Source organism: Mesoplodon densirostris, chromosome 8 (genome assembly GCF_025265405.1).
Source record: "Mesoplodon densirostris isolate mMesDen1 chromosome 8, mMesDen1 primary haplotype, whole genome shotgun sequence".
Lineage (NCBI taxonomy): Eukaryota > Metazoa > Chordata > Mammalia > Artiodactyla > Ziphiidae > Mesoplodon > Mesoplodon densirostris.
The window spans coordinates 11,436,816-11,445,612 of record NC_082668.1 but is presented as its reverse complement, the minus strand read 5'-3'; positions in this window follow the sequence as shown (position 1 = coordinate 11,445,612).

The window sequence follows — 8,797 nt, the reverse complement described above, 5'->3', positions numbered from 1 at the left end:
TACTGGCAAAACTTAATAAATGAAAGTTCCCATCTGATCTGAACTACCTGGCAATGATTGATTCATCTCTCAAGGCAGAAGCTGAAACACAGTTGTTCTGTGAAAAAGGTTGTCATTGAGTCCCCCCAACTCTGCCCCCAATAACAGGAGAGTCAGGAAGCTCCTTTTTCTTTGTCACAGACCCCAACCGCCTGCCCTTGGTTCAATACATGTTGGATAGAGGCTCCAAATAGATAGGTCAGGTGGCATCTGTCTCCTTTAGTAAATCGAGTCTTAGGCAATTGCAGTGAATGCCTTGACCTTCCCTCACCCTGTTCGTGGCTCCCTGGATTCAGCACATCTGGTGCAGTTTCATCTGGCCTGGATTCCATTTGCGGCAGGGATTCCAATTCCTCAACTTCTACCCTCAGGGCTCCCCGCTGCCTCTTCCTGCCACCACCTCCCTGTCACTCAGCTCTGACTTTGTCTGGGCCTGACAGGCCCGCCACTCTTCTCTGATCCTCTGTAAAAATTGGCTCACAACCTCTAAATGCAAAACCAGCCTGCAGATGAGTCAGCCCACGTGGAAATGTCAGCTGGAGTAAAGGGATGTTTTCCCTTTTACGACTATGGGGGTAAAAATATTGTCTCCCCCCAAAAGTAAAAGAGCCTCCGACAACAAAAAACCTAAATTGCACATTTGAACCTACAATTGAGGAAGAGGCTGTCTTTTTTTTTTTTTTTAAAACCCATAAAAATCACTGTGTGGTAGAATTGCTATGGAGGTTAAAGGACCAACGTGGGTTCTGCCTGGGACTTGCCGAAGGCATCTGAGATCAAGAAACACAGGAGCTGAGCGGCGTGTGAGGATATGTTTCAGGTGGGGAGAAGGACATATGTGCACAAACACACACTTGCTTCTGTTTGTGTGTGTATGTATGCTGCAGAAGTGGCTGGAGAGGAGAGTGGAAGAGACATGAAGACAATGAGAAATCAGCAAAGGGATTCCAGCAAAGAGTGACAGGGTCAGACTGAGCTGACTCCTCTCTGAGGACAGCTGCCTCTCTTCTTGCTACTACTCCCATTTCCTTACATCTGCTTGGCTTCATCTTTAAATCCCACACAGTCCTCTAATTTCTTGATTCCTCCCTTTTCTTTCCATCTATCTTCAGGCTCCAATTATTTCCCCAGCCAGCCTAAACCCCATGATGTGCCACCGAAATAATTGCCCTGCCGACATCTTTGTCCTTTTGCTTCCTTGTGCCACATCCAAGCTACAACACTGCATGTGGGGTTCAGTCCAGCCCTTCTTCTTCTTAATTTACAGATGGCTAAGCCCTGGTGGCAGAGTTCCACAACCTATAGTCCGGTGCTATTGCAAATTCATGGTTTTCGAAATCAACTGGGCTTTCACTATGACTGTCCAAGCAAAAATAGCACTGCACAAAGTTAAATAAGCAAAGATGACTTTGTTCAAGGCTATTGCAATAGGGGAAAGAGGCCAGAACTGAAGTCTGGACCTAATTCCCCTGAAACAAAGGGCAGGAGGGTTTTTTAGAGCCGGGGTAGGCTACCATAGTCCATCTGTGTTTGCTAATTGGCTTTACCCACTACTCCCCTGACAAAAAGAAAAGTAAACTTTCTTGTATCTTCATTGCATAAAGCAGTTTTGTGACTTGGTGAAAGGTGCCCACTGGGGTTAGGCTTCCATCCTTCCCAGAGCCTGGGAGGTAGCGGCACTATTGTCTTTGATGATTACTTCTCACAGGGATGGTTCCCAGGTGTTTGAGAAAGACACTCCTGAGTGGTAAAACTGGCAAAAGACTTTAAAAAATGATTTAAATTTCAAAGGGCCAGAGAAAGAATTTATAATGACAAGTTTTCTATGATAGATGCTCTAAGGAAAGGGAGGTCAGGGACCTAGAGGGAGGAAGACACAGGTCTAAAGTTTAGTCAGGCTGGCGGAGGTGGGGGAATGGTAAGGCTGTCTTAGCTCATGGCCAAGTGCTCCCTTTTAGGTGAACTCAGCAGCTTCTCCTTGGTGTGGACTCCAGGCTGGGGCTTGTTTTGCAGTTGCCACAGGGTGTTCGTTCTCACTGCCCTCCCCTTCTTTCTGCTGCTTTCACCACCTAAGAGATTTTCCAGCCTCTAATCTCTTCCCATTGGAACACACCTTGCATATCATTGCCACATTCATCCTCAAGAATTGATTTTTACCATTATAATTTGGTTATACATTTCTCCTGGGTTCCCATTACCTATCAAGTCCCCAGCCTGGGATTCAGGGCCCTCCATGATCCAGTCCCTTCCTGCCTCTTGGGGTAACTTGTGTTCTACATACTGTGGGCACATTGACTTCCTTTCCATGGCTTAGGTAAATTCTGTCATGTTCTGTTTTCACATCTCTCTCTCCAGCTTCATTTAGAATGCTGTCCTCATCCCCACCTAGATCAAGACCCTCTTCATGTGCTTCCTCCTTCATGGACCATTCCCAGATCAGTCCGGTCCCAGGTATGCCCTCATGCCTCTGAGCATCCGTAACATGTTGTGTCTCTCCCAGTGGTGGAGTGTTCACCTTGTTCTCCCATGAATTGTACCTACCACATGTGCTTCATCTGTGCACGATGCTGGGCTCTCCTTTATGAAAAAAACATTACTTGGCTTCTACCCCTTTGAATTTTTTGCAATGCCTAACATAGGACTTTGTACCTAGAAGGTGCTCTTTGGATAACTTGGAAAGGCTAAGATCTATATCAAACTCTGAGATCCTGCTAGCCTATTTATCAGAGGCAGAATATATATGAAGCTTTTAACCATGAACTTACTTCTGAACAGACACAGATGAATCTCATGTTTATTTATTTACTCATGTAAATTCTCTACCCTAAAGGTCAGATCAGACTCTTTCTATGATAGTTAACTATCATTTAGCCACTTGGATTTACAATTTTCAGAAAACAGTGTAGTGGATACCCAAAAGAGGGATGAGAAATTAAAAGGAATTTGGGTACAGCTGTAGTCTACCTCTGTCACCAATCCATCACCAATTGAAAGCAACATTCAGTGTCACTATCAGAGTCAGAACCTTGGAGTGTTTGGGTTTCATTCCCAATTATTTTTCAGGTTCTCAAAGGTGATGTTGGAAGAAATTTGCCCCTCCACCTTTGCTTTCCAATTTGGGTTCATTGTATACATATACATAATCACTGGGCTCTTTCAAAATTACAGATTTTTGTTATTTATGTTTTTACTTTATTTTGCTCTGTTTTCTTGTCTATCTTTAGTCAGCTCTCTGTTTATGTTGAGTTGGATCCACAGAAGGGGTGAAGTTAACAAGCGTCTTGAGGTAAGACCCCAGTGAAAATTAAAGAATGATTAAGTAGGGGAGTGAACATAAATTGGCATTTATTTGAAAAGAATCCTGAATGCTATGTTAAATACAGTGCTCTTTGCTCAGCCAACAACTGAGTAAAAGACAAATGTCAGGGCCTCTGGAGTCACTTTTTTTTAATGTCATAATTTTTAAGCTGTGCCTCCTACTCTAAAACAGGTCCGTGTTTTAAAACAATTATCTTTAAGATTGCTTCTAATCTTGTATCCAGCAATTCCATGATTCTGGGAGATACTACTTTGAGATCCTGTTCTGGCATATTACTATATAGAATGTGCTTTAAGCTGATAAAAATATTCTTAAAGAGTTTAGTAGTATATCACACACCATTAAAGTTTAATATACATTCTGTAAAGTAAAATGTGGATTTTTCAAGTCACAGTGTAACTTGGGCATTTCCTTTATTGCATAATTTTGGAAGAAGTTATTTCATTGTGAAGTGGCTTTTCTTAATAGAGAGTTTCTGCTAGGTTGGTAAACTCCTGCAGACAATAACGTAATCTGCAGGAGAGGAAGACTGGGAAATATCAAAATGTCAGCATTGAGATTCTTGCATCACATGGCAGATTGGGTTTCATGACCTCTACAAGCCTTTACACCTTAAAATCCTATGTGCCTGTCTGTGGACTTCCATGCTAGGCAGGTTGCATCATAATCACCTGGGGAGATTTAAAAAATATATCGTAGGCTCTACCTAGGGAGATTTTTATCCTGTAGGTTTGGGGTGGAGTCAGGAAATCTATTTTTTTCTCAAGTGTTCAATGTGGTTTGATGTTCCAGAGTTTGGAATCCCTGCCCAAGTATAACTTCTGGTTATTTCAAAATCTCTTATTTTTTAAGATATTATTTTAAGATATTTTTAAGATACTTATATCTCAGATTCATGCAATTTTATCAGAGTTCAGTGTGGACAATGAAAACCACTCTAGGCATTTTGATCAAAAAAAGGTTTTAATACAGGAAATTAGGTCTTAAAAAATTATTGGAAAGGCTGATGGCATAGGTTCAAAGTTGGACCTCTGGGAATAATTCTAGAAACAAACAGAAATGACCTACCATGTGACTTATGCTAGGATCAAGAATATTGATTGAAATCACCAACTGCTAGTGGTGGCCCTGTTGCCACCATTTCAACCACCTCTGGACTATCCAGAAACTGGAAAACAGCAGCCCATAGCTGCAATCCAGGGATTAGAAAGACTCATCAAGAGGCCCCAGTAACTCATTACCTCTTGAAGCTAGAGATGGACGTGGAGTGCTAACAGAGAAACAGTATTCGTGGCTTTGCTAGATAGCAAAAACCAGAAAGGAGGCATATAAAGATGACCCTGCCTTATTTCTACATTCCAAATCTTGAACAAATACATCCAGTAGGCAGATCACATCACATCTAGCACCGTAGCTGAACAGCATTTTGCAAACTGTTGCTTTCACTTTTTACCCTCTCCAGTTAGAAGAAGGAAGATAGAGAGGGGGTTGAGTCAGCCATCTTCAGTCTCCATCACTCTGGGAGAAAAAAGGAGCCTTTGGTACAAGTAGAGCAAAGTCATTTGTCTGACTGTTGTGGGGAATATAAATAGGAGTCTGTCAGAAGGAATGCAGACTTAGGACTTGATTCTAAACTGCTGAAGGATGAATAACATGACCTGATCTTTTTGGAAAGCTCACTTTGGCTGCAGGGCATAGGATGGATTAGAGTCGACCAGGAGTCAAGGCCAAGTACACTTGTGTTACTCACTGTGATTAGAAGCACGGTTTTGTTCATATCTTCAAATAATATTATTTTACATGTATATTGGTTTGATACTGTTATTGTTATTTTCATTTTATTTTATTTTTTTTGGCTGTGCCACATGGCATGTGGGATCTTAGTTCCCCTACCACAGATCAAACCTGTGTCCCGTGCAGTGGAAGCTCAGAGTCTTAACCACTGGACCACCAGGGAAGCCCCCAATACTGTCATTTTAAAATTATACTCTATTTTGAGTTTTAAAAGATTGTTTTATTCATTACTATTCATTCTTTTTGTTAAAATTTTTACTATAAAAATTTTCAAACATACAGAAAATTTGAAGGGCTAGTATGATGAACACCATATACCTAACAATTATTTTCAAGACTTCTAAACATCTTGCCATGTTGTTCTCTTGTGTTTTCACTCTCTCTCTCTGAATTATTTTGATGAATTATTCAATGTAACTTGCAAACATGATGCTACTTCACCCTAAGAATTCAGCAAGCATCTCCTAAAACAATGAAATTCTCCTCTGTAGGTCAATATCACAGCTAATAAAATTAACAAACATTTTCTAATATGTCTAGTGTCTAACACACACATTATACGTTCCCAAATTGTGCTCCATATCTTTTTTTTTGGCTATTTTTTTCTTCCAAATTAATTTCTGACAAAGGTTTACACATTCCACTTCTTTTTTTATTGAAGTGTCATTGATTTACAATGTTGTGCTTATCTCTGCTGTACAGCGAAGTGACCCAGTTATACACATATATATATTCTTTTTCATATTCTTTTCCATTATGATTTATCACAGGATATTGAATGTAGTTCCTTGTGCTATACATTAGGACCTTGTTGTTTGTCCATTCTAAATGTAGTAGTTTGCATCTACCAACCCCAAACTCCCAGTCCATCCCTCTCCTTCCCCCCTCCCCACTGGCAACCATAAGTCTGTTCTCTATGTCTGTGAGTCTGTTTCTGTTTTATAGATAAGTTCATTTGCGCCATATTGTAGATTCCACATATAAGTGATATCATATGGCATTGGTCTTTCTCTGTCTGACTTACTTCACTTAGTATGATAATCTCTAGTTGCATCTGTTTCTTGATTGATTCCTCTTTTAGTAGAGAAACTGCACCAGACCTCCCCCACTTTTTTTTCATCATATTGACAGAATAATTGTTTTATCAAATTGTACATTCTGAGTTTGATGATTGTTTCTTTTAATTTAACTTGTTCTCTGTCTTCTATATTTCCATTAGACTGGAAGTTAAGTCTATAAATTGATTAGATTCAGGTAAAATTTTCTGACATAACTTCATAGCTGAGGTTTACATTATATGCTTCCCTTCACCAAGCACAAAATGCCAGTTTGTTTCACAATTAGTGATGCTAATTTGGTCACTTGGCTAAGATGATGACAGACATCTCTGGTATTTACCTTTGAAACCAGTAAACAATCTGTGGGGTAATACTTCAACATCATGCCAACATTACCACTATAATTTACCTAGTAGTTTTATATCCACTGAAGTTCTTACATGAATCAATTATTTCTTTTGTGGTTGTAAATATCTATTATTCTTTCTATATTATTAGCTGGAATTCTGCAGTAAAGAGCTTCCTTGCAGCATCTGGCATGATGTATAGTTCTTCTCCCATAGTTACTAATTTTCAGAGCAAGGATTTGGTATGTTAGACACTGCCAGTGATAGCAAGTGTCTCCATTTCTCTTTCTTTGAGTAGCAGTATGGATTTTTATTTATTCCATGTGTCACAATCACTTACCTTTTGTGGAGCCCATATTGTCCTAAAATGTGACACACGCCCACTCATCTGTGAGCATTCCTTGCTTTCTGTAACAACATGTCCCAGGCCTGTCTTGCTCTTTCTCTGCCTGAGACCTAGAGTCAGCTGTTTCTCCAAGAAACCCTACTGATGTTTGGGGGGCATGGATGGTGTATAGAAACAAAGGCCTGCATTCTGTTAAGGTACTGATTATAACTAGGGGCACTGCTTCTAACCCCTTCCAGGGAGGAAGAACTAGGAAATGTATGAATTTACATTGATATTTTCAATTAAAATGTAATATTACAGAGATTTTACTCAACCTCTTGGATTTTAGTTTTGATCTCTTATCTTTTCACAATATCTAGAATATGCACCATCAGAGCCCCAGCACAGTGCTCTTTCTTTTTAATTTTTTAACACCTTTATTAGAGTATAATTTCTTTATGATGGTCTGTTAGTTTCTGCTGTATAACAAAATGAATCATTTATATGCATATGTATATCCCCTCCCTCTTGCATCTCCCTCCCACCCTTCCTGTCCCACCCCTCTAGGTGGTCACAAAGCACGGAGCTGATCTCCCAGTGCTATGCATCTACTTCCCACTAGCTATCTATTTTACATTTGGTAGTGTATATATGTCCATGCCACTCTCTCACTTCATCCCCAGCTTACCTTTCCCCCTCCCCGTGTCCTCAAGTCCATTCTCTACATCTGCATCTTTATTCCTGTCCTGCCCTTAGGTTCTTCTTCAGAACCATTTTATTTTTCTTTTTTTAGATTCCAAGTGCTCTTTCTATCCTACAAAGTCTCTGCCATTTGATCATGTTTCTTCCCCCCTTAGTGATGACATTCTCTTCTTTCAAAAAGTTGCTTATTCCTGGGCTTCGCTGGTGGCGCAGTGGTTGAGAGTCTGCCTGCCGATGCAGGGGACACGGGTTCGTGCCCCGGTCCAGGAAGATCCCACATGCCGCAGAGCTGCTGGGCCCGTGAGCAATGGCTGCTGGGCCTGCACGTCCAGAGCCTGTTGCTCCGCAACGGGAGAGGCCACAACAGTGAGAGGCCTGCGTACCGCAAAAAAAAAAAAAAAAAAAAAGTTGCTTATTCCTGACTTTAAAAAAAATAGCATGGCTGACCAGGTGGGCAAATATGCTCATTTTGAGTGACATTTTAATCTCTTTTTTGTTCCATTGACTCATAATTATAATTCACTAAGAAGGATTCATTCACCTATTAGGAAAGAATTTGAGGAGGTTTGATAACGGGTTGACAGCTGGACAGATTGAAGTGTGGAGCATCTTTCTTTTTTCATATCTCAAACATCACTTTCTGAGAGTGTTAGAACAATTTGCAAAATTTTTCTAATGACAAATATTTTCCTTTCCTATCAACTTTTGAGGAATTTCTTCTTAAAGGGAATAAATTCTCTGATAGACATGTACTTAACATTCAATTTGAAGAACACTTTCAAATATACATAATCTAAAAGAGGAAATATTAAAGGTGAAAGCAATTTAAAGATGAGAATTTTAAACCAACTTAGCACAGAGGCCCTAACCAAAAGACATTTATAGAGTGTTAACTCATACACTCAGTTCACACCTGAATTAAGGGAAACATTTGTTTGTAGGTGGGGAAATTTTTATTAGTAATACTTCATTGGCATTAAAAAACTCCTGGAATATGAGTTTATAAGTGGCAGTTCTTTTGTGCTTTATAACTTCACTCCATATCACTTTTACTACCACTCTACTAAATGATCTCCAGAGAAGTATAAAGACCCAGTGTTAGGTCTGTCCAAAACTTTCCTTTTCCACATGTTACTAAAAAAAAAAATCAAACTGTAAAGACTTGTACTTTTAGAAAAATTTACTGGTGGGCATCTATTAATATACGGGG